The 27,444-nt window shown below is 48.5% G+C and overlaps 2 pseudogenes; one reads left to right on the plus strand and one right to left on the minus strand.

The window, feature by feature from the left end:
• Positions 1-5,171: 5,171 nt before the first annotated feature.
• On the minus strand, positions 5,172-5,379 carry LOC142573523 (U2 spliceosomal RNA; annotated as a pseudogene).
• A 7,409-nt stretch (positions 5,380-12,788) lies between these two features.
• LOC142573506 (U2 spliceosomal RNA) lies at positions 12,789-12,965 on the plus strand (annotated as a pseudogene).
• The last annotated feature ends 14,479 nt before the right edge of the window (positions 12,966-27,444 follow it).

Below are 27,444 nucleotides of genomic sequence, written 5' to 3' on the forward strand. Positions count from 1 at the left end.
GAAAGCAACGAAGGCGGGCTACGTGATGATTAAAAAAATAGAAAAAATGTATTAAATTCATTAGCACATTGCTGTGACTCTATCCGAGTCTCGAGCGGTTCTGCCTAACACGGGCAGGGCTGCCTTAAGGTGCCCCTCACCAGGTCTGGCCATTTTGAGCTGACAAGCGCCGTGCATACAATGCGCGTTAACGTACGTGTCCGCCAAGCATTACATCGCTACGCGCCGCGAAAAGAGCTGAAATTCCAAACCGAACACCGTTTGTCCTTCTCCTGGCGGGCGCTGCGCTCCCAGCCGCAGAGTCGACGTAAATCGCACAAGTGCGCCTACGTACATCGCACTGCTTTGACGTCGCTCGCAGTGACGCACGACTTAGATAATTCCGCTTCAATAGACGACTTAAGGTTTCCAGAAAGAATAAAACACACAAACCGAATGTGTACGTGTTCTTGCTTTACTTCGCACCGCAGCAAGAGATATGTACTTCCGTTTCGTCTGCTTGTTCCCACGTCCTGCAGTCGCGCTCGCAGACAACAAAAGCGTGTCACTTTCTACCGTGTACCAGCGCCTGATCATGCTGTATGAACCGCTGGCGTCTACTTCAGTATTTGCGTAGCACTGACTTATACCGCTAGTCACGTGTACTCGTGCGTAGCGCGCAGAAACGTGTTCTGCGCGAAACGAAACAAACGCAACAACTCGCACACGAGGTGTTAGCGGCAGCAAAAACAAAAAAAATAACTGAAAAAAAATAAAGGCGGGGCCTGTGACGTATGCGTCGTGCGATCCTCGAGCTCTGGTATGGGAGAACGCAAAGAAGGAATTTCGCTTGTGGAGGCTCGATAGGGCAACTGGAGAGAGCGTCCCTCTTAGCAGTGCTCTTCGCCTCCTGAAAGCATGGGCTCGCGGCCCTGAAATACTTCTATTTCGGCTATTAATGAACCATTTTGAGAAATAGTTGTGACAGAAGGCGCCCTAGAGGGCACGTAACGAATTCCAGCATATAACCTAAGTTTGCTATGTGACGGGTGAGGGGTTCTTTAAATAACCCCTCATTATCTGTGATAGGCGTTGCCTAGACATCGACTATCACAGCTTCTTCAGAAACTTGAGAAACTTGTCGAAGTGTCGGTGCTTTGTCAGGTTGCGAAGTCAACGACCTTTTCCCCTTCATGTCGTCTCCTCTGGATATTCCCCTTTGTGTCCGCTGAGGACGTAGAGAGGTGACACTTTTTCGGAGAAGAGCGCAATTATCTCGACATGGGAAAGCACGCATTAATCTTTTCCACACTTTAGAGGTCGAAGTCCAGGCTGATAACAGCATCTTCAATGATGAGGGAAACATCTCGTGATGGGAAGGCACGTTGGAATGCTTCCGACACTTTAGAGGTCGAAGTACAGGCCGGTTATAACAGCCTTTTTGGTAATGAGGGACACCATCCCCACATCGAAAAACACGCTGGAAGGTTTTCCACACTTGAGTGGCCTATCGTAGCAGCCATTGCGCCAGTTCCTTGGGAGCTTTTGTTGCGAAGCTCTATGGACAAGATGCGGCATGCTGATCAAAGTGTGGTGGACCTGTACTGCTCCAAACTGTTGCCTCTATTCAGAAAGATTTGAGGTACATAATTAGGGGCAAGGCTTCTGGGTCTGGTTTCACGAAACTTTCATATGGCAGAAGCGCAAGCCAGGAGCAAATAACTTTTAACAGCTATTGAAAAGCTATGTGGACCACGCCGATCTGGTTTGGAGTTGTGAGAAGGCATTTAGTCTGACTGTACCACATGACCATATAATATGAAAGGAGGAGAAATGTGGTCCGAAAAGCCTGTTCAGTGCGCCAAAATTATGAAACTTATGTTTTTAGTAATAAATAAAGTTATATGTGTCTAGCATATATATACACAAGCGACTATATGAATAAGACGACAGATAAATGTACAAATTTGCTCGTTTTTGTTCACAGGACTTAGAGAAATGAGGTCTGAGAAAGAGACGCATACATTGTACAAGTAGGCTGTTAGTAAGAAAAAAAGTTATTCCAAAATCTCAAGTAATTGGACTATGAGCACAGAGTCATCTTGCAGGCGTTCTAATGTGATGGCATTACTTGGCTCATTGTCCGACCCCATCAGGAAGCCGTGGAAGAACAGCCGTGACCGATAAAAACGGTACACAAGCTACACCATCTTTAACTAACTAAAAAAAAACTGGCCCCGTTGTGGATTCGATTCTCTGCCCCACCGCCTCTGCTACCACTCCCCCTGCGCCACCGTTGGAACAGGCGACAGTGATGAATATCTTCGAGGCGTGCGCCTGTGCTTGGGCTCTCCCTGGCGGGCGATTCAGCAGATGGCAGAGCGAGCGGATACGGAGTAGGGTGCCTCGATGTCAGCACCGCCTGCGGCCGTTCAGGGTGCTGACACCCTTTGACCAGGCCCGCGCCGTACCTCCACCATATTGCGTGGGAGCTGCTGAAACGGCCGTACATATATGCGTGCACTAGTCAGTGCGACACGGTCGTGTTGCCTGCTGCTTCTTATTTCAACGACGCTGAGCAGGCGTTCTCTAAGTCGACTTTTCGGGCTCGCAGCATGGAAGGAAAGGTGCTTGACAATTTTATAAGAAAAATACTCCGTCATGCACGTTTGCTGCACATCTCTGTGAACCATTTCAACGAAAAAACGTCAACATTGTTCTACATTTCCCCCGCGACTCAGAACGCAGCAAAACGCCGACAAGAACCTTATTTATCTATGCCACGATGTGTAAATTTGCTTCTTCGTGTGAAACGGTCATCGGAAAATTTTGTGCTGCAGTAGGGGCGCTATAACGTAAAACTATTCCAAACCTTTCTATTCAAATTCTGCAATCAGCCCTACGTCATTGGTCAAAAACTGTTTTGGACCACTCCCGCTTCGCATGGCTGTGACGCGAAGTCACAAAGACCGCGATAGTTCCCCATCTAATATGACGTGAACACAGTGATTATGCATTTGATCGAACAAAACCAAAATAGTTATTTCAGATTCGACGCATTTTCGCCATTAGCCCTCGGTTAATGGTCAAAAGCTTTCGGGCTGCACCAACTTCACCTGCCTGTCCCACGAAGTCACAAAAACGCAAAAACTCACCGCGTCAGAGTGGCGTGTACGCGTTAAAGATGCATTAATATGCCGAACAAAACTGAGTTTTCGTCTGAATAGCCGCAGACTGCCCCGTTCTGAAAGGAATAAAAGATAGCTGCGGCCGATCGCTCAGCTACTGGCTACTCGCAGCTGCCGGAAAGCATGCGTTGGTTTGCGTATAATAAAACTTTTTGCGTGGCCGCGTAACGTTTTCCAGCACGTTCGGCAATTTTACAACCTCGTGCTGCCAACTCTTAGTTGCTAGGGATTTGTTTTAGCGTCATTCTTAAGCTTTCGTCGCATGCCGCCGCGATTTTGGACCAGCCACCGCAAGTTAAATGAGAGGAAGCGGACCAATCGCAGACACCAGCGCCAGCCTCTTCATCCGCTTATCGGTTTTCAGTGCAGTAGCTCGGCCCCATGAAATTCCTCTCCCCTTGAGCATGCTCCTCGCCTCTTGCCAGCCAATGAGATAAGACAAGCCGCTCAGCGCAGGCAATGTTATTCGTTTTTCAAGCAAACAAAAGTGACCTCCTGTGAACAAGAGCATTTGATTGGTCTGCTCAGACAACCCTGCGGGTGAACGCCCCATGCTTGCGTCGGCGGTTACGCAACTTTGACGTCAGGAGATTGGAATAAAAACATATTGGAATAGCTTTACGTTATAGGGCCATGGCTGTTTGCCGTATAAATAATTTAATCAAGGTGATGAGAAGCCTGCTCAAACTGAATGTGTCCTTTCCGACAATGACTTGCACTGAGCACCCAGATTACAAGTGTCTGGAAAATGTTCTTGGGGAGCTTTCTCTTGTTGCGGCTCAGCATTTATTGTTGCACAGATTTTACCAGCCAGATGTAACGAGGGAGATCGAATATGGAAGTAAAAGAGCCGCAGGGGTAAACTTGAACTCATCTGTTTTGATGTTTATAATAATCATATAAAATTGACCTTCGCTTTGTCAATGCTCTCGAGTTTCTGCGCATGGAATCCTGTGGTTTCAGACAGCCTGAACGTGGTGCTGAGCTGCCTTAAACTACATTTAGGTTTTTGGGTTACCTTCCTGTAGTTTTGCTGAAGTGACAGCAGCTATAGAGAGTGACCGCTTCTAAGTTTTCCAATTAAGAAAAAAGAATCTCCTGAGGCTGATAGCATACGTCTTATCTATGAGCTGGATTATTCAGAGGCGGACAACAATAGCATGAGAAATGAAAACACGCACTCCAAAATTAACAAAAGTTGCTAATAAACTTCATAATTCATTACTTTACGGAACATATTACGATTTACAAATTGTAGCCCGTAAGATTGCATGACATATCCACTTGAAATAGATCTCCAGGATGGCACCAGTCTCGACATATTCGCAAAAGTATGGTAGGAAATACATGGGTATTCCAGTTACTTCTGTGCTTCAATGCATAAAAGAGGATTTTGTGAAAAAAGTGAGTGGTACAACAGTGCATTCTACGGCGAGTTTGATGGGATGAATGGATGGAAACATTTTTATTCTAAATTCGGCAAGGATTAACGACCCGGGCTCAGGTCATCAGTCTGGTGTCATTCTGGGAATTCTGGGAATGGCTATGACACCCTACTACGCAGCGAGTGCAGAGAGCTGCAGCCGCTCACTTTGCCTTTCGCTTTGTCGGAGGCCCGCAGTCTCAGGTAGCGTTGGCGGAGCCCATGGTCGGCGACGACCAATAAGATACAACGCGCTTCAAGTACCCGTCAGACAATCACGACGGCATTTGCTTCCCGCCATGTATCAAAATCGTATAAACGACGATGTATCAAAAAATGTATAAAATACATTCCGTTGGGTACGTATCCGTGGGGCCGCTGGGCGTGTGCCACTTGGTGTGTGCCCAGGGTCCAGCGGGCATCTGACGTCAACTTGGGTTACTGTAAGTATCACATCATGCCTGCACGATGACATTCACGTAAGGCGATTTTTCTTGCAAATGAGAGCTGCCGTCGACGTTGAGTGTTAGAGCGAAGCTGTATAAGCTGGTTTTCAGCGGATCAATTTCCATATAGACCAAAAACCGGGGGCCGATCCCGAAGATAATGCAATACCGAGTCTACCCGCGTCGGAGGGGAGGCAGGCTTTAAGCAGTCCGCGAACTTGCAAAAATAAGTTTAGTATCTTGGGTCTAAATACAACCCGTATCAGACATTAGGCTGATAAGAACAGATACTATACAGTTTGACTCGCGTCTCTCATGTCTACGTTCGCACCATCCAAGCGCTTGCGTATCTCTTTTCTGCTCCTTCCGGTCTCCGGTGGTGGCGGTCCCGTCGAAACGCCGCGCGTGTCTATACTCCGTTCCATACATAGCAATCAATGCCGTGGAAGCTACGCAAGATGTTCGGTCAAGAAAAGTCATCACTCCGCGCGTTCCGTCTTTGCTTCGCTGGGCGTTGCGTCCACGTTTCGCGGCGCGCCAATACCGTTTGCTCGCGCGAGCCTGCACGTCAGGCTGTGGCGACGTATTGGAAATAAAAAAACCAAAATAATGAAAATAAAGATTATCTAAAGCAACGTATTAGCAGCCGTCTACCACAGTGTGTTTGTTTCTAAGGGCTAAAACTTGTTTCATTCAGTACTGAGCCTATCTAAAAAACTGTAGACTATTACTTTACTTCCCAATGCGAAATGTAAGCGCAGCTCTTCAGCTGTTTCGCCTTTTCGATACATTGACGCAAAGAATTCGAGCAAGCATGCATGTACAGTTACAAATAACTTTTTATTCTTCACACATATTCCACCTTCAAGAAGCACTCCACTCCCAGTTCTGTATAGTCATGAAGGAAGCTTTGTGGTCGGAAAAATAGACGAATATATGCTCGACTTGCAGCACCAATACTATGGTTTGTCGTAGCGCATCTCTGAATTCTGGTGGCCATGGCGCTGGGCTTCTGCGCGGGCAGCTTATCTAGCAGCAGCGGCAGACGAAGAACATTCACGGGTTGCCTCGCTCATGGCTCAGAAAGAACTTGTTGAAAATAAACTATTTATATAGGCAGACAGATTATACTATAAAATAAACCATCTGTGAGCCTCGGAAAATGCGTCTCGTGCGGAACACTTCGCACTTGCCGCCGGAAACGGAGCGTAGCTTGGCCCAACTGCCTCGCTTTTCGGGAGATCGCGGCAGGCAGCGCGTAGGCGCATAGGAACGTAGCGCGGTGAAGAGATGGCAACGACTGATTGACGCCGCTGATGCTGCTAGCGAGTAAACAGAAAGTCGCTCTGCATTTCGGCTTCGGAAGCGCGCACCGTGATTCGCTGATACCGAGCCGGCGCTTCTGCAACCAAAGAACAAACGCCGCGCGCTCTTGCGCGGTCGCCGCCACGGAGGAGAGGGAGGAAGGGGCACACGCAGTAGCGAACGGCGGCGGCTGCGCATTTCGGCTTGGGCAGCAGCACATCGTCGAGATCAGCTTCCACCGAGCCGGCGCTCTGATTGCCGCCGCACAGGGAGGAGCGAAGGGCAAGACTCGTGCCGTGGGCGAGAGATGGCGTCAGGAGCACGCGCAGCTAGAGCAGCGCGCTGGCCCCGGCTACGGAGCTGGTTACGGCGAGGCACAACGGCGCAGCATGACGGCGACACAAAAGGCAGGAACGGGCGTCAAAGAGCTGCGCTCTAAAACAGTTCCGCAGAATTTGGGTCACAAAGCCTCGAATTGTATCTAAGTACGAACGAAACCACTGCATGAAGTCTCTCTAGCCTCCACAGCGTCGACTGCTATGTCTGAAAAGGAGTATAAATTCCTCCGGCTCCTCGGGAGGCCGGTCCCCTCGTCGAGGTGAATGTGTATAAAAATCGCGATATTTTAACGCGAGAGCGTTAAGGCTGCCATTCAGCGGGAAAGGTGGCGGCTGTGTCCACGGCGTGTCGAGAAACCCTCGTCTCAGTCACGTGATTCAGTCACTTCGTACCAAAACCTTTGCTTGGTACAGAGTGAAGACGACATCGCGCTGTCTTCTACGGCGTTTCCACGCGAATCGCGGACGCCTTAGTAGACGCCTTTGGCGGACGCCATACGGACGCTTTGCCGGCGCTCGTTCATTCATTCATTCATTCGTTATAAACGTATGAATGCGAACAAACAACAGTGACTGTGTGAGCATAGAAACTACTGAAGGGAACAATTAAGTTGTCGCGTCATACCCTTTGAGGTGCAGCTTAAGGGTCACTCTACCTTTTCTTTTTTGGCTCTCAGAAAGCGCGCTTCGGCCGAGTATCACATTAAAGATCGCATTTGTGCTCTTTAAGGGCTTTGCGTAGGATGTAGTGAGCTAACAGGCTTTCGCTGCTACCGAAGCGGTTCACAAAGACTGCTCTGATTTTCTCGCTAATCAAACAATGACAAAGTATTTGACCGAAGATTACAAAGATTCCCAGAGTACCTGCGGTGGTTATGAGCAATAACACTTAGGCTTGCGCGTCTACTAATCGGCTCTAATAGTGGTTGGGCGTATGCTCTGATTGCGTTGCATTGATGGTTGGATGGAACCCCCTGGTGCAGCAGGTATAGCAATACCATGCTCAAAGCGTGTGCAGGCTTCTCTCGTGCACCTCTACAACGAATGTCTCTCGAACGAAATGACCTGTATAATTAAGAAATAACTGTGCCTGTTCTCGTGAGAGCTACTTGTATAACGAAGGACTCCGGAGGCCCAAAGCACTCCGTTAAAAGAGGTTCGACTGCATTACACTTCTTTGACATGACTGGCACGTATACGTCTCGTCCCACATAGCACGAGCTGGAGCACTTGCGTGCGTTCTAGCTTTTATTCGGCCACTAGAAATTATTACTTTATTCCTTACGTCACGAGCGGGAGCGTGTCGGTCTGTTTCATACTGCCCTCGAGGCAGTTAACGCTTTAGGACGCTGTGTTTAGCTGCACTCCCGCATATTCAGGGTCGGCTTTCATTCACCAAACATTTCGCCGCAGCAGAATGCTACTTAGACGCTGCGAGACATTTTACCACCATGTGATTCGGCCGAAGTAACGGTTGAATCGTTTTTATCTGAAAAAAAAAAAGCAGCGAAGATTACGGTACTCTCTAATGCGAAAACTATACGTGTTTTCATTTCGTGATCTATTGGCTGGCGCGGACAACCTGTCTCGTTCGGCAAATTGCAAACGGAGTGAAGTGTGGCGCGACAAACCCGGTAATCCAGAGATTTCCAAAGGCAGCACTTGTGTGACGCGCAGGTGCGATTCACAGCAGCAGCCGCAGACAAACCTCCACTCATACAGCGCTTCGTTTCCATATAAGGTATCGGTCAACGCGCTGTCCTCATGCCCGTGGGGTGAACAGACGGCGGTGCGCCCCTCTGGCGCCATCTCGTACCGGTCGTCGCCGCGCAGCCCGACTTGCGCGTCATTACGCTTTTCTTCTGACGCTTTCCCCATACCCTCCTCTGCTTTCTACCACGTGGTTACGCTGCACGCTCCTCCTCCGCTTTCCCCTCGCGATCTCCTCGCTATCGCCGTGTTTCATGCCCCCGCTGCGCTTCGCGCTCGCCCTTTCATCCTTCGCTGTAGTCGTTCGCCCGGTTACGCATACGCTGAACGCAGGAACAGGCGCCTAAGAGCTGCGGACTAAACTTCGGACAAAGAAACAAGAACTACGTCTCTTTTTTTTTTTGTTGGTTGAACTGCTTTACCTATCGCACACGTGTCAGTAACTTACCGTTCTCTGTTCATTGTAATTATTTTTATCTTTGCAATGACTCATCATTCTTAATGTCTCAGAAACCAGCTCAATCTTCAGTCATGGTCCATTTAAAACAGCTTAGCACGACGAGAGGCGTCGGTGGCGGAAAGCATGAACACACCGGTGCGTTTCCGTTCGCCATCAATGCACAGCAAACAGAGAGAGAGAAGGAGATTCTTGAATATGGGAAGGAAAGGTTGGGGTAAAGTGCAGCGCAGTAACTGTCTCTCAGCAGAGGACACCTCAACCGCGCTGCACAGGGGGTAGAGAATGAAAGTAGGAAAGACATGCTCCGGCCGCAACGAAATCTGGGAAGCGCGAGGGAAGGAAAATATACCCTAAAAGGAAGTCTGATGCAGTGATAAGAGGCAAAAAATGGCGAGTACTAATCTGAGTGCTCGCCGTCATAGTACAAGCTTCGGAGCCGCTGCAGTTGCATAGGCGAAAAGAGGAAATTCCCATGAGACACGAAGCTCTTCCGTATGCACGGTACCGTTATTGGTATTAGAACTGGGCCGGTATTTTGTAGCGATGCCTTTTCCGATTCACTGTAAAATAATTTACACCCTAACAAGTGAAAAAGGGTGTAAATGTGTCTATAACTCTGACCCTTCGGGTGTCCCTTATATAGATAACACCCTAAAGGTGTGAGTTATAGACACATTTACACCCTTTTTCACTTTTAAGGGTGTAAATTATTTTACAGTGTTCTATGCTCTTTCAGGCTTTTCGCGCTTGGCCAGCGGTCAGAGCGACGGTCGGCCCACATTATCAACGGGATCAGGCGGCCGTGTGTGGTGGGTGATGAGGATAGCATAGAATAAGGCATAAGGCATCGCTACAAAATAGCGGCCCTGATAGAGCGTAGCAAAGCAGCGTCGGAAATGTGCTCAGAGACTGAAACGCACCACTCGGAGCGCACGGACGCCACTGTCTTTTTTCTTTTTTTATGCCACAGGTGAGCTCTACGTAATCGCCATGGGACCAAACGCAGTCACAATGCGTCCCAAAGCTTCTCGCTTTCACTGTATATCACGATGCATCACCGCTCTTATCCAGTTTTTCGCCGTTCCATCTGCTGAGGCCGTGATGAAAAGCAATTGAAGTGAATGGCCTAAGCAGCTACTGTTATGCTTCAGTAACTGTTCGGGCACCCAAGAACGCAACATGATTGATCAGATTTGGTTTCACGTGGTATTTGGCCAATGCAAACAAAACAAAACAAAAGTGACAGAACATGTTACATAAACGTAGCTGGCGACAGCGCCTGCTGACCCCGGCCCGGCCACTACATGCCATTACACTCGTGGCGCCGATGTATGAAGGCGCCACTGGCCCAAACTCATTCCGGGCCCGGTGCCTATAGTTATTTCCGGGAGTGTTTGCACTGAAGTTTTGCCACTGTCCAATTTATATTCTCAGTGCGAGCTGAATACAACAGCCATCCGTCATATGACCGCTACCGGATATTGCATAAGCGCATTGGTCATTCAAAAACTTGAAGCGCTAGAGTTCGTAGTCCTTGGCGAAGGAGCAGGAAACGTTCACAAACGCCAAACTCGAGAAAGAACAGCAAACCAAAACGAGGAGTTTCTTCCATATCTAAAAAAACATGCGGTGGCATTTTGTTTAGATAGTGTAATCTCATTTAAAAACAGATGCGGCAATACCTTTTTTTTTTCATGCGCTCGAACTAAGTTTTACTGTCCTTTGCATTTATATAGAGCTTAACAAAACAATGATCCATCCATCTATGTTGTAAACGCTGTTCGCATATCTCTCATATATTCCTTGGCAATCGTTAACTGCCTCTTAAAGACACCAAGAGTTGTCAAACAAAAAACTCGTTCACCTATGTACGCCGATACGACAACTGATACACCAAAGAGTCGGAAGCTGTGTAAGCGAGTTCGCATATCATTCCGAAGTTTGCCTGCTATTTGCTGGCTTACGGCCTCGCTCGAACGCAGATGTAGTTGCTGCTGCGTTCGAGCGTGGTCATGGCTGGTTGTTCTGTAGCGGCGGCTCCCACGCAGGCTGTATTTCAGCACCACGGCGCCCGCTTTCACTGCCATGACCAACCGTACCAACTCCCAGTTGACCTCCAACCCTTAGCCGGTAGGCCTGACGGGAGAAACAAGAATTGCGGATTGCTCACAAAAAACAAAAACGCGCGTACAGATTGTTCTCAATACTTGAACGAGTTATAAGCAAGGCAATTTCTTTTTATATGACCATTCACCATCACCGATTTAAAAAATGCGAGCTCCGACACACGTTGCATTTAATTTACATTCGACATCGACCACGTTGTCTTACGCTGGCCGTCGCCTCACAAGAAGCATTGTGGAACTCTCCTTAAGAGCGGGGCTCAGGGAAAGGTAACCTAGCCGAGTATGGCAAAGTATTAGGCGCTCTCACATGATTAGACAATTTGACGGAATACGATGGGGCCACAGTTGAAGCACGACAAAGATAATTGAGGATCAATGGAAGTGGCCTTCGCGGTTCACTGGGAGAAAGTTTGGCAATTTCTTGTGAAGACGAGCACGACCATACCGAGAGGGCACAGGTTCTTGCTTGTACCATTCCTCTCACGACTGAAATCAGCACAGGTTTCAATTTCCTCGGAGAAATATCGCTACCTGATGACGGTGATAAGAAACACATATTAGAAATTTTATATGCTTTGTTTAACTCTGTTCCTGGCAGCCTGGTTCAGTATTTTTTTAAACTGAAGCATATCTTACTGCCAGCTGTGGCGAGTCAACGGCGGGAGTACGAAAGGGGGAAAATCAAATTTTCTTAAATGCCAGCAGGTTTCGAGATCCTCATTTCTCTGCCTGCAGATAAGAGGTTTTTATGCGTCACAGGGCTCATACTTTAACTCATCTGTGTTTCTTAAGAGCTAGCGACCAAGTTGAGGCGCATATAATCTGTTTTGGGGTAAAATGGCGATGACGCACTTCAGTTATAAAATGTACCTTGATGACTCTTACATGACATTTTATTGCATCATTACGACACTAAAGGAGCTGCTAAGAACGCTGCTAGGATTCAAAAGCGACAGTGTTACCGTTTAGGTAAACAAAGCCTTACTAAACTTCGACACTGTCACTGAGCTTCCACCGAAGAGCAGAAGCCGCGGCCTGTGGGATCAGATTACTCGCCTGCCCCAGAATAGCGTAGTTATAAGAAGCCAGTCCATCTTCGTAGTAATACGGCGGCCCGAAGTACTTCAGAACTTCCTTGAAGTCCACGGCCGCCATGGACAGGGCGTCCAAGTGACCCTGCAAGAGCGGCGGCAGCCCGTGCCACGCGCGCTTCCTCCGCAGCCAATCGGCGACGAAGCCCCCGGGCAGCTCATCCACGGGGGCGAACAAGTTTGGGAGCACTCCCGAGGTGGTCGAGCCAACGGTCGCTTTGGGAAACGACACACTTGGGAAGGAAGTGTCTTCGTCGGTGGTGCGTACCCGCGCTGCTCCCAGTGCAGTGATGGCCATCGTGCGCTGTATCCGCGCCATCATCAGCGTGACCTTTAGCAACCGCTCCGTGGGAACAGCATCGCCACCTGTGCGTAGCAACACCTTTAGTTCGATTGCGCTGTTTAGCGTCCCGAAATTGCACAGCTGGTTGATAAAATATCATGAGCCATTCCACTTTGTGAAGGTGGATGACCAGCGAAGCTGATTAGCGTATGACACAGAGGTGCCACAGAATTTTGAACAAAGGTATGAACTCACTGACCGTGATTTCTTATGCACGTTCGCGTGGAAGACGGGACCACGCCGTCCCGAGGAGCCGGAGGAAACTAGAAACGCGCGACGTCGCGTATCTAATTTCCATTTCCGCCACCACGGAAATGGAAATTAGATACGCGAGTGCTTGGAACGCCGACAAAGAGAGGGCGATGCGAACGTAGACATGATCGACGCGGGTCAAAGTGTAGTGTCCGTTCTTATCAGCTTAATACCTGACACAGGTTCTATTTGGACCCGTGAAAATAAACTTATTTTTGCGAGTTGGCGGAGTGCTTCAAGCTTGCTTCACCTCCGCCGTGGGTAGGCCCGATATTGCCCTATCTCCGCGATTGGCCCATTGTTTTTTGCGCACGAACAACATAAATGCACGGAACCCTAGCCATAAACAGCTTCGCTGTAAAACGCCGCATTGGATGTATCAGCAAAACTTTTAACCGCTCGCGGTTCTTTAGTGTGCACACATAGCACGTCGTACTAGTAATCTGCTAATCCTTCCCCCATAGAAGTGCGGCTGCAGAGTCTGGAATCGAACGTACGAGCTCGTGCTCAGCAGCGCAACACCGCAGTCACACTGACCCCCCGGGGTTCTTTATGTGAGGGGGCACTGTTACAAAGGCTGACAAAATATTCCCTGTCTGTGCGTCTTTTTTGACGTCTCATACTTTAGAACTCTGTACGGCTTTTAACAAAAAGTACGAAAATGACTCGAAGGATGCTAGCCAAGAAACCAATATAGCGTTCAATGGTAGAACTCTAAAGGAAAGGGGCTTGTCTAAAGGTAGCCCAGAAAATGCCCTACATTTCATACTGAGTATTTGCTTTGAACTCCGGCTGGTTTGATGTAAAACTTTTAATAGCCCCCTTGCATATACGTTCCGGAGAGTGGACGAATTCATAAATATATGTCTGATTAGACAACGTAGATGAGCTTGCTTTACTTCAATCGTAATATGTACGAATCTAAAAGAATGGGTCGGCCACATCGTATTAACCTGCCCAACAAGAGAACTCCTGGGATGAGCATTTACAAACTAAGATGATGGCGTAGAACAATTTACAACACTTACACTAAAGAATGTTATTTGAAATTGCCATAGAAGCCAACGCTTTTGCAGGCAGGCACGCGCCTAAGTCAGGCACAAAAACTCTTTACCAACACCACATAGGTGCAACCAAATTTTAAAGACCTACTAAGCTTAAGAAAGGACACTATTTCGCCTGAGGATGAACGGGCCTTCAGGGCGCAACATTTACACTGAATCGAATTGAAGTGTTTTTACGAGCAAAATACCCGCCGCGGTGGCTTTGCGACCACGGTGTTGCGCTGCTAAGCACGAGACCGGGGCCTCAAACCCAAGCCGCGGCTGCCGCTTTCGATGGGGGCGAAATGCAAAAACGTCCGTGTCCCGTGCAATGGGAGCGCGCTAAGGATCCCCTTGTGGTCAAAATTAATCCGGGTCCCCTGCTACGGCATGCCTCATAATCAAATCGTGGTTTTGACACGTAAAACTCCAGGATTATTTCGATTATGATTCAATACCACGATCTGGTTGTGAGGCGTGATGACTGCGGAATAATTTTCACCACCTGGAATTTTTAACGTGCACCTAACGCACGGTACACGGGTGTTGTTTTTCACTATGTCGCCGTCGAACTTCAGCCGTCATGCCCGAGGTTTGACCTGCGACCTCGTGCTGTAGGAGCCCAACGCCAAAGGCACTGAGCAACCCCGATGGGTCACACTATTTGGCCACTACCTTCCTCATGAAGCTCGCGATTGACGCTTCGCCCCGAATCTCAGCTGTTGCGGAACACTGTGCAAAGCCGACGTGAGGGAGTGGCGCTCATGAGTGGTAAAAACGCTGTACGTTTGATGGTCCTTTTTCGCGTAACCTAGTAGTAAGCGAATTTCAGTTGACCTCCAGCCTTTGTGGTATATGCGTTCCTCTTTGTCGCACGTTTATATCGAGTTGATAACACGAATTAACAATCTCGTAACTAACTAGTCTGTTAGCTACCACTACACTTACAGTTCTTTCTTGTACGTTGTGCCCTGTTCTTCGTCTGTTTTCACCGGTAAAACGTTCCGTTATCCAGTTAATTACATTGCCGTCACAACCTGCCGTGCGCGCATGTGCAGACCCTTGACTATGGGCCTATACTACCAGATGTGCAACCGTTGCGGACCATCAGCGAGATAACCAAAGAGAATAATGAAGATTACCCGGCCGAAGCTGTGGTGAAAAGTCCACCACTTAAAATTTTGCCTAAACATCCGCATTGCTTTCCTAAGTGCTAGCCACCAGAACTGATAGGCCTTATTCCGAATGTTCAACCATGAGTGCAACAGACGGACTGATCTTGAGTGTGGAAAAGGTTGCTGACCCTCCCGTGCTCATGTTCAAGGTTAATGCAAATGAAGGAGGCGCCAAACAGAAATCTGTCCTGCGTTGGACAATGCAACTTAGCTCAAAAAACGGCAAGTTTGTTAGGTTGCGAGCCTAAGTATGCCTATATATCTAGGGGGGGGGGGGGGAGGTCCGGTAAGTTCTCTCGTATTAGTCGGAAAGTTTGCTGACTAAGTGTCTATCCCTAAAGACAGGAAATTGTGTATGCCGAAGGCCATTGGCTGGCTGAAACTGAAGAAGGCGCTGCCAATGCATAGCTTGCGGGTTAGCGAGACCATTGAATTTCTCAGAGGCTATCCGTTCTTTCTGCATTTTGCTGATAAGGAAGGGAGATTTGTAGTCTTGCCCGAACCTGTACATTGCCGTAAGGCCCAGGAGACGATAAAAAGAAATTTAGTTCAAGTTAACGTGGGAATGCAGAAAGTTAGGGAAGTAGCGTTGAAGTAATGTGCCAGAATAACCCCAACTTTTCTGCGCAAGGCTGGTACAGCGGAAAACGAGGAAGGTTTGACCTTGTTTTTCTACGCGAAACACACAAAGACATGCCATTCCGCCTGATAGAGGCCATAAAAAGGTCATAAAAAGGCGCTATTTCCATTTCTTGAGGCACATCAGGGCTCTGAAGGTTGGCTACCTTTTTCTAATCCGCAGTTCAGAGGAAGCTATACAGCTTTTTGTGAATAGCAGTGCTGCGAGGGAAAAGCAACTTGAGCTTTGAATCGACGTCGGCTTGTTTTATTCTACATCGCCCGCAAAACTTCCTTCCACTGTGAGAAATATGATTGAAGACTCGTGCCCAGAGACATTCCACATTGCTTGAGATTATTCTAATGTCATTTCTTAAATGCAACGTTTTTGTCTCTTATTCACCATCATTAATTTTGTTACGTGTAGCTGATGTAGAAGTCCATTTACAATATATTTACACGTAGACCAACGGTGGCGAAGATGGCGACGCTATATCAAGCGGGCACACGTCGTCTTCTTCCTCCTCAGTGCAGCCACATTGTGGCGGCTGTTCCGTATCATCACCCCCGGCGGTAGAAGCACCGTCCCGGTGCTTAAACTACATATGCGCGGTGAAAGGTGTGCGGTATGGTTTCAGTCTCGCCACGTGAACGATGTCACTTGCAGCTGACGCTGAGAGGTCGGCGGGGATGATTTCATACGTGACATTGGTCACTTGTCGCACCACACGGTATGGACCAGTGTAGCGCGACAGCAGCTTCTTGGAAAGGCCCACACGTCGAATGGGTGACCAGAGAAGCAACAGAGAACCCGGAGAAAAGTGCACGTCGCGATGGTGGCAATCATAGAGGCGCCTCTAATGCTCCTGGGAGTCCTCGACACCAGTGCGGACAAGCTGGCGTGTGTGGTCGGCGTGTGCGATCGTGTCGCGGGCGTATTCAGTGGCTAAACGTGTAGCCGAGGGCAGCAAAGTTTCCAAGGGCAACGCGGGTTCTCGGCCATGTAGGAGATAGAATGGCGAACAGCAGGCGGTGTCGGGACGCGATGAATTATACGCGAACGTCACGTATGGTAAGTGAAGATCCCAGTCGTGCTGGTTGGTCGAAACGTACTTCGAAAGCACGTCGGTGATGGTCCGGTTGAGGCGCTCCGTGAGGCCGTTGGTCTGTGGGTGGCAGGACGTGCTGAACTTGTCCTTTGTCGAGCAGGAGCGGAGGATGTCCGCGACGACTGCCGAGAGTAAGCTCCGACGACGGTCAGCATTTGTCGTGGAGCACCTTGCACTAAAATGATGTCGTAGAGAAGAAAGTCAGCAACGTCAGTAGCAGAAATTGTCGGGAGAGCTGTGGTGATTGCGTGCCGCGTAGCACAATCATAGCGACGGTGACCCATTTATTTCCGGAGCCCGAGAGAGGAAATGGTCCAAGAAGGTCTAGAGCAACAAGAAAAAAGGGTTCGAGTGGGATGTCGATCGGCTGGAGGCATCCAGTTGGAAGTGTGGAGGGCTTCTTCCGGCGCAAACAGGGCTCACAAGCGACAACGTAGCGCCGCACGGAGCGGGCGAGACCCGGCCAAAAGAAACGACGCCGTACACGGTCGTATGTGAGCGAGACGCCCAAATGGCCAGCCAAGGGAGCGTCGTGAAGTTGGCGCAGGACAGTCGAACGCAGGTGTGGTGGAATGATGAGCAGCAGGTCAAGGCCGTGTGGATCGAAGTTGCAGTGGTATAATACCCCCTCCTTGAGAAGAAACATCCGGAGAGAGGCGTCGCCAGGCGTTGACTCCAGACGGTCGATGAGGGCTCGTAGTGAAGGATCTTGGCGTTGCTCGTTGCCGATTTGAGGCAACTCAGACACAGAGAAAACTCAAGTGATGGCGTCCGCATCAGCCGGTTCCTCGACGGGGTAGCGGGACAAACAATCGGCATCTTGGTGCAAGCATCCCGTCTTATATACCACGGAGAAGGTATATTCTTGCAGGCGTAACGCACAGCGAGCGAGTCGTCCCGTGGGGTCCTTAAGTGAAGATAGCCAGCAGAGAACGTGGTGATCAGTGATCATAGAGAATGGGCGTCTGTACAAGTATGGACGAAACTTCGCAACAGCCCGCACAAGAGTGAGGCACTTGCACTGTGTCATTGAACAATTGCGCTCGGCGGTTGACAGAAGTAGGCTGGCATAGGCTATAACGCGATCATGTCCACGCTGGCGTTGTACTAACACTGCTTCTGTGCCGTGACCACTGGCATCAGTTCGAACTTCCGTTGAGGCAGACGTGTCAAAGTGGGCCAGAATCGGAGGCGAAGTAAGGAGAGTAGTGAGCTGCGAAAAAAATGCGGCATGGTCAGGACCCCAAGAAAAAGGGACGTTTTTCTTCAAGAGGTCGCTAAGGGGACGCGCAACGGCCGTAGAATACTTTACAAAGCGTAGGAAATAACAGCACAGCCGTACGAAACTACGAACGTCCTTGGCAGACTTCGAAACAGGAAAGTTTGTAGTGGCGCAAATTTTGTCCGGAGCAGGTCGCACGCCTCTGGCATCCACGAAGTGTCCAAGGACGATGATTTAGCGGCGAGCGAAGTGACACTTTGACGAGTTCAACTGGAGACCTGCGCGGCGGAACACGCCAAGAATCGCTGAAAGGCGGTCTAGATGCGTGTCGAATGTGGGCGAATAAACGACGACGTCGTCCAGATAGCACAGATAGGTGGACCACTTGAACCCCTCAAGAAAATAGTCCATCATTCATTCAAAGGTTGCGGGCGCGTTACAGAGACTGGTAAAGGTCGTTAGAGGTAACAAATTCAGTCTTCTCTCGGTTTATGTCGTCGGCGTATATCTGCGAGTAGCCGGACCGTAAGTCGATAGAAGAAAAATAGGTGGCACCGTACAGGCAGTCTAGAGCGTCATCAATACATGGCAAAAGGTACACGTCCTTTTTTGTGATTTTGTTCAGGTGGCGATAATCTACACAAAAGCGCCACGTTCCATCCTTCTGTTTGGCATGTACGACGGGAGAAGCCCAGGGACTACAGGAAGGCTCGATAATGTCCTTTTCAAGTATTTTTTTGCTTCCTGTTGGATAACAGCTCGTTCCGACGCAGAAACACGATATGGACGTCAGTGAATTTGACCTAAGGGTCGATTGTCAAAGTAAAAAATGTCAAGATAGCCTTCAACAACGCGGCAAAAGGCTTCAGCTTGAGCTGATGTAACATCAGAGGAAACCATCTTCTCAATGTTGATGTCAGTACCGTGCGATGACGTCACGGTATGGACTGAGCTGCAACAATCTTCTACTGTGAATGGCTCGACCTCATCATCCTGCAAAGAGCTAATTATAGCGAATGAGATCCCCTGAGACAGAACTTGCGCGGTTAACGCGAAATCGACAAGCGGAAGGCAGGCGCGGTTGCCAGTAATTTTCAGCACAGTGTGAGGCATGGTAACACCATGTGTAAGTATAACGGCCGGAATTGGTGCGACCACGTAATTGCCGTCAAGTACAGCTGGTAAGGACAATAAGTCGACGCGTGTCACAGAGTGAGGCGGTAGGCGAATAAAATCCATGCAGCTCAAATGGCTTGGAGGCGGGTCCACCGGGTCGCCAAGAAGAGGCAAGTCAAGACAAAACGAGCCGGCCGAACAGTCAATGAGGGCAGAATGACTGGCAAGGAAATCCAGACCGAGAATGAGTTCGTGAGGACAATGCTCGATGACGGTGAGGATGACGGTGTGTCTCTACGCAATGGTGAGTCGTGCAGAGCACACGCCAACAAAAGCGACAGTACCTCCGTCGGCGACTTGTACAACTCGGTTCGGGGCAGGCTTCAAAACTTTCTTGAGCCGACAGCGAAGAGCAGCACTCATAATGGACACATGCGCCCCGGTGTCAATCTACGCGCACACAGGAACATTGTCGACAAGAACGTCCAAAAGATTCCTGTTCGTGGGTAAGGTGAAGGGATGATTTCGTGCCGATTTCGTCATTGCAGCTTCTCCTCCAGACGCTGCACTGTCTAGTTTTCCGGTCGGGGGTGCGGCGAGTAGGTCGGAGAAGGAGCACGGCGTGACGGGGTCGAAGGAGATTGACGACGGGAGGGAGAAGGCAAGCGGGAGTAACGGGGTCGTCTCAAAGGTGTCGCAGGGTCAAATGATGGAGCGAGCATAGAAGGGGCGAAGGAAAAAGACGCGCTAGAGGAGCGAGGGCGGTAATCAGGAGAATAGCGCATCGGAGAAGTCCAGCGGCTGCGGCAGCGGCGAGCGACATGTCCTATGCGTCGGCAGTTAAAACAGATCGGCTTGTCGTCCACGGTTCGCCATTCGGAGGGGTTGCGCTGTCCATAGGAGGAGTAAGAAGAGCGCGGTGGGGACGTGCGTCGAGAAAGACGTTCCGAGCCTATGGAATGAATGGATTGCAGGCAGACGTTGGACAACTCTCGATGGATGACGGCCTGGATCAAGGGGATTGTCACCGGTGATCAGGTGATGATCAGGTGACGGGAATGAAGGGGCCGCCGGTTGTGCCGCTTCGACCTCACGACGAATGATGCGGGTCGAGTTGTCACATCGCGACGGCTGGTGGAAGAGGCCTCGCAAGATGACGTAGCAGCTGTGTTGGGAAGTCGCGTGATGTGCTGGGATACCCGGCGGCTTTTAGCATGCTCGAGACGGCGGCACTCCTTGAAGATCGTATCGATGCTGGTGACGTTCGTAAACACAAACAAATTGAAGGCGTCGTCAGCAATTCCTTTGACGACGTGATTACCCTTATCGTCCTCAGACATGTTCGGGTCAGCCTTGGCACAAAGGGCCAAGACGTCGAGAATGTACGACACGTAGGAATCGGTCGAACTGTGTACATGTGTGGCAAGGGCTTTCTTAGCATTGACTTGGCGACCAAACGGATTGCCAAAAAGGTCGCGGAGCTTCTCTTTGAAAAGATGCCAGCTCGAAATCTCTTCGTGAGTCTGGAACCATGCCAGTGGAGCTCCGTCGAGGTAGAAAAGAACGTTGATAAGCGTAATAGTTAGATCCCACCTGTGACTGGTGCTGACACGTTCGTATAAGCGGAGCCAGCCGTCAACATCAGGACTGCCGACTCCGGTGAAAACACCAGGATCCCGAAGGGAGGAAACGGTGACGTAGGTCGGGGCTGCAGGCGGAGACGCTTGCGTAGATGAAGTGCCACCAGCAGGAGCCGAAATTACACTGTCGCCGTTGCGACCGCTGCGGAGCTCCATGACGGGTACGGGTAACGTCCGCCTACACGAAATTAATGTAACGTATAGCTAATGTACAAGTTTATTTACAATATATTTACACGTAGACCAACGGTGGCAAAGATGGCGACGCTATATCAAGCGGGCACACGCCGTCTTTTTCCTCCTCAGTGCAGCCACATTGTGGTGGCTGTTGCGTATCAATATCAATGACAAAGGTTTCATGCAAAGAGATGGGGTAGTTGTCGGCTAATGAGCGGGTCATGGGCGTATTTGCACTTCGCCCCTGTTGAAATACGGCTGCCACGGCCGGAATTTCATCCCGCGACCTCGTGCTTAGCAGCACAAGGCTGTAGCCACTAAGACACCAAGGCGGGTGGGAGAAAGATGTGGCGTCACGGTTTTATTTTCATCTTCCGAGAAGCTCGCGCGCATGTTCCCGGTCTTAAAGGCCGTGTCCAGAAAAATCTTCCCCTGTTAAATAACACGCCACATGTACGCTTAGTTCCATGTAGGAGTGCAGTGACTTCAAGTTTTCCACTCTCGTGTGGTAGATGCTATAATTGTCAGACTGAAAGGTGCAGAAGCAACAGACTGAGGGAACGCCACGCGCATGTAGAAGCAAGAGCAGGGCCAGGACGTTTTCTGATCACTGCCGAAGATATCAGTGTAACCCGCTTTTAGATGGCAACCCTGTCTTAAGTAGGTTCTAATGAGAACCCATCAGATTGGTCTTTGAGTAATTTTGCATAAAGAAAGAAAGTGATAGCTGCTTAGCACCGCTCCTATTGTAGCACATTGAAGGAAATTGAGGCTCTCAGAGGATGAGAAGTGCGCAAGTGCACTTATAAAATCTTCGCGTTTCATGGCTATTCCTTCTGTAGTCTTGCGTTGTGTAAACTTTAGTTGTAGTCAAGACGGAAGAAGATAGCTGTCTGAAGGACGTCCAGGAATCAGTCTTTTTTCCGTGTTTCGAATTTTCACCTCTAAGGCTAGGGGCGCAACAGAATGGGGGCATCATTTTCTAGCGCGAAAGCACTGAACTTTATGGCACTATTATTGCGAGCGTTCATAAAAATGTGCAGATGTTCCGACAATATCGAAAATTATGTCGAAACAACCGCGGCATAAGTGCCGGTCATCTAGAAATCGTATTTGTTACTGTCATCGCTGAAATTATTGCTGCCCAGCCACAATTCAAGAATTCTTGCGGGCACTACGCCAAGGTTTCGGAGCTTTCCGGTGCGGCTTTACGGTTGCACGCAGGTCGATGTGCAGAAAGGCAGTTCCCGAGTGACTCATAATCACGCTGGCAAACTGGCTCTTCGAAGTGCGCTTGTCAATGTTGAGTAGATCGTGCTTATGCTTTTTTTTCTGGGAACCTTTTGCCAAACTGAAGTCAGAGAACGAAGGTTGACTCTATAGCTGTTTATCAGGCATCATCAGCCTGGTTACGCCCACTGCAGGGCAAAGGCCTCTCCCATACTTCTCCAACAACCCCGGTCATGTACTAATTGTGGCCATGCCATGCCTGCAAACTTCTTAATCTCATCCGCCCACCTAACTTTCTGCCGCCCCCTGGTACGCTGTTTATCAGGCACGTAGACTAAAATGTTCATTGGATAGAGTGTCCGAAATGCATGCATGAAGCCAATTTTTGCACAGAAGGGGAGGGACTGTGGCTCGCCGGGCGCAGGAATTCCTGCTTGGTTAGCATGGATGCTATCCGCGCGGCATACTTATAATCTTGATTATTGTAGCTTAGAGTAACTTGGGAGCTACTTTGTTATAATGTTTTATTTACGGCGACTAGTTTCCAAGTACACGAGTGTACAGACATTTCCCAGTGCGACAGACATTACTATCTGCACGAAACGTGATAGCTAGAATGAAGCGATTACAATTATTTCTGACGAGAACAATCCATCAAGCGACGAACAAAATATTGCTCTGTGGAGCCGTACTGACAAATTAAGCGTATCCGAAACCCAAACAGAAATGTGCGCACGGCTTCGACCGCACAATGCATTTATTATCGCTGCACGCACGCTGACGCACTATCGAGGCGACGGTGTGGCAATTTGCACCTAACGCGCCACCTCTCCTGGTCGCGCAAAGGCTACAAAAATGCTGAACCGACTAAGACAGTGTACGGCGCTGCACGAGTCCACTGCTAATCATGATCCAAGAGGGAGTTTGGTCGGTCGTTCCTAATTTATCACTAAATTTTTCTTCACAAATAGCATACGCAATCGTAAATAAAGAATGGACAGGAGTTGTTAGTGCCACAGAAGAAGTAACGTAGCGGGTTATAAGGGCGTTCGCAGCAAAATACGTGAGTACAGGGCATCAAGCCGCAAGCAGACGGCAAAAAATTATGCCCCCTAGGATATCTCGATGTCAGCGCCGCCTGCCGCCGTTCGAGGTGGTGACACCCTTTGACTAGGCCCTCACCGCACCTCCGCCATATTGTGCGCTAGTCAGTGTTGTGCGGTCGTGTTACCTGGCGTTTGTAATTTCCACAGTGCTGCAAACGTGTTTGCTTAGCTGGTTTTGGGGCTCGCGACGCGAGATGAAAAGTGCTTGACAGCTTTCTCCCTAAAAATACTCCGCTGTGCCCGTTTGCCGTGCCTTTGTGCACCAGCTCAAAGGAAAAACGACACCATTGTCTTACATTTCCCGTGCCCCAGAACGCAGCAAAAGGTTCGCAAAACCCTCATTCATATAAACCATCATACTTAAATTTGTGTCTTCGGGCGAACTAGTCTTCAGGAAATTTTCCGATGCCATAGGGGTTTGACGTCTAAATTATTTAATGAGTGTGATGAGAAGCGTGCTATAACTCGATGAGTACTTTCCAACAATCCCATGCGCTGAGCATCCAAAATTAGGAAAATATTCTTGGGGACTTTTACCGTATTGCGCCTTAATATATATAGTTGTACTGATTGTACCAGCCATATGTAACGAGGGGGTGGAATATGGAAGTAAAACCGCCGCAGATGTAAACTTGAACGTGTATGTTTTGATGCTTATAAGAAGCATACAAATATAGCTTTGTCTTTTAAATTTCCTTTATGTCCTGCTGTGGTTTCAGGCAAGTGAACGTGTTGGTGAGCTGCTTTGACCCACGTTTTGGCTTCCAGCTGTCTTTCTCTGGTTTTACTCAAATTAGAGCTATATATTTTGGCAATACGCATTCCCTTTCTTTTACTGAGATGTTGCATTCTGCCTTTCTTTTTCATATTGATATTTCCTTCATGGACCGTTGCACAACCGAAAATACGGCAAATTTGTTTTCCAGACAGATATTCAGGCACTATACATATGCCGGCAAAAAATACTATACACTATACAAGCAGGAAATTTGCACAAGCCGAACGCATGGGCTTACACTTTAGGCTAGATGGCTCCAATGATGGTATTCAGTCATCAATGCTTAAAGATCGTACATTTTGACCTTGCTCTTACTGTTCACTTATTAAAAATAATATATTCTGTTGTTTTACGTGTCAACAGCATGATCTGATAATTAGGCGTAATGAGAGACTTCAAAATAACTTTAACAACCTCGAGTTCTTTGACGTTCACCGAAATCAAGCACACAGGCGTTTTTGCCTTTTGCCCATATGAAATTTGACAGCCACAGTCGCGATCGAAACCGCAAAATCAAGGTTGCTTTTTAACATTTGCAGTGTGCGCCAGTGCTGATATCACTGTTTTCGGTCACAGGTTCTCTATCATTCTTGCCTTTCACATGCGCATTTTGCATCTCAAAGCCCACAGTACCTTCTGTTATTGGTAATGCTGCCGTTTTTTATTTCACCTTGTTTGGTCCTATAACGTTTCACGGCGCTACGCATCTATAGTTTCACAGTCAAAGCTTGTGTCATTATTATTGGGGGAGAACCTCTACAACCTTTTGTATGCACCATATGCGTCAGCGTTGTTTTTAAAACAAATTTATTATCGAAAGCGAAAGCGCGGCAGAAACGACTATTTAGTTATCTGTTGAGCTCGAAAATCATTCTAGTATGGCTTTACTGTAAGCGTTCCACCTCCGTTTTTACGGCGAGATGGAAATATTGCAGTGCACGTAATCATACAAACTACGAAAATTAGAAATTTTCAGACCGTCAGCCAGCGCAGAACCTAAATTTCTCTCTTCCTTCTATGTCTGTCATAACGCGCCTTTACGTGTTCCGACACAATATGGCGGCGCAACCAGACGTGTCACCGCCTTGTACAGATAAGCACGGTATCGAGGTACCGTAGTGCCCCCAAAACTGTAGCACTTCTGCCGGCGAACGAAGGAAGCGCGCACGCGGTCGTAATCAGCCCAATGCGTATACTGACGGCGCCGTTGAGACAGCTGTGTATTTTTCCACCATGGATGTAGTCCAGCGGTTGCGGTGTCTACCTCGCCTCATGGGGTCGCATTTCTAAGCGACGACAACACTGATCAAGGGGAAAGTGAAGCTAGGGATCAAGGTAATTAGAAACGTAGAAAGTAATGTTAGAAAACAGCACGGGTGATATCTTGGAAGCAGAGGCAGGCCAATTCCCTCAGTTTGGTTCCATCACTCATCCTCCGCACCCAAGTCACGTGCTCACCTCACCCTGTAAAATTTGCACGCTCTCCCTCACTCTCACCCTCAGTGTGTAATTTTCCTCCCATCCTCATTCACCCTCAGGTAGCATGAATGTGTCGTTCGCTCTGGCACTCAATTCCCTGCGTTTAGATAATCAGTTTATTAGCCGTGCGAGTGAACCCTGAACATATGCCTCGGTACTGCAAAAAATAAGCACAACTGAATTCCTTTCCTAGGAATTGGTTTGGAACCAGCTGCGTTTTCCTTTTATCCGAGGCTACTTTAGAGTAAGAAAAACTGATTCTCAAGTTTGCAATGTTGCCGTGTTATTACAATTTGGATATTTATTCATATATACAACAGTTTACAAGTTGGAACATTGCCGATTCTTTTACTTAGTTCACAATAAAGATCTACTATAATTGCCAGTACAATGTATAAATGAAGCAAGGCAACTCGTAGCAGCAAACAATGACGAAATTTTCTACTATAGCAAAATATTTTAGATTGCGCCTACATGAAAAATCACAGAAATATGTATACTTGAACGATTTGGCCGCGACAGTAAGGTTGTAATTATTATGTATCGTAGCTAGCAGTCAGTTTCGAGCTGAGCAAACATGTACAGTAATGGACTAACAAAGTCCAGCTGACTTTCATACAATTTGAAAACTTTGCTCCCTTCGAAACATGCTCACTCTTGGCATGGTAATGGTGCTGGCGTCAATCGTAAGCTTTTTAGCAGATGTGCCTGGACATCTCTCTTTACTGTAAGGTAGATGCATCGAGGGCCACGTGCACATATGATCAAGGGCGGTATAACGTAAAACTATGTCAATATGTTTTTATTCCAATCTGCCGACGTCAAATTTGCGTAACCGCCGGCGCTAGCATCAGGCGGTGACCTGCAGGGTTGTGTGAACAGACCAATCAAATGGTCTCCTCATTCATAGGAGGTCGCTTTTGATTGCTTGAAAAACGAATAACATTGCCTACGCTGAGCAGCTTGTCTTATCTAATTGGCTCACAAGAGGCGAGGAGCACGCTCAAGGGGAGAGGGATTCAATGGGGCCGAGCCAGTGCAGCGAAAATAGATAACTGGATAAAGAGGGTGGTGCCGGGTGTCTGCGATTGGTCCGCTTTCCCTTAGTTAGCTTGCGGTGGCTGGTCAGATTTTGCAGTGGCATGCAACGGACGCTTAAGAATTACGCTAAAACGAATCCTCAGCAAAGAAGAGCTGGCAGAATGAGGTCGTAAATGTGCCGAAAGGGCTCGAAAACGTTACACAGCCAAGCAAAAAGCTTTGGTATACAAAATAAACCCCTACTCTCCAGCAGGTGCAAGTAGCCAGTGCCTAAGCGATCGGCGGCAACCATCTTTTTATTCCTTTCGGACCGGGGCAGCCTGCAGCTATTCAGAAAAAAATTCCGTTTTGTTCGGCGTAATAATTCATCTTTATCGCGTTCACGTCACTTTGACGCATGAGTTTTCGCGACTTCGTGACGTCGCGAGACAGGCAGGGGAAGTGGGTGCAGCCCGAAAAGTTTTGACCAATAGCCGAGGGCTAATGGCGAAAAGACGTCGAATCAGAAAAAACTATTTTTTTTTCTTCGGTACAATCATACATAATCAGTGTGCACACATCATATCAGATAGGGAGCTATCGCCGTTTTCATGACGTCGCGTGACCGACAGGCGAAGTGAGGGTGGTCCAAAAAAGTTTTGACCAATCGCGAATGGCTGATTTCCGAAATGGAATAGAAAAGTTTTGAATAGCTTCACGTTATAGCACTCCAAGTTTCAATCATCTGGCACTGTACACCGGTAATAATTAAGACTACATCACTCTCGTTGTACACAGTGCGCACAAGCACCTACTAGAGAGAATTCAAATATACATGGGCGAATACTTGGCGTAACCATCAGTTACTTCATCTGCCATCAGTTACTTCACCTGGGCTCTGTCTGGCTATTCAGAAAAAATTCAGTTTTGTTCGGCACTACAATGCACTTTTAACGCGTACACACCACTTTGACGTGGTGAGTTTTCGCGGTTTTATGACTTCGCGTGACAGACCGGTGAGAGATAATAGCGACAAAGGCGTCGAATCAGAAACAATCACGTTTCTTTCG

Source organism: Dermacentor variabilis, chromosome 2 (assembly GCF_050947875.1).
Source record: "Dermacentor variabilis isolate Ectoservices chromosome 2, ASM5094787v1, whole genome shotgun sequence".
Classification (NCBI taxonomy): Eukaryota; Metazoa; Arthropoda; class Arachnida; order Ixodida; family Ixodidae; genus Dermacentor; species Dermacentor variabilis.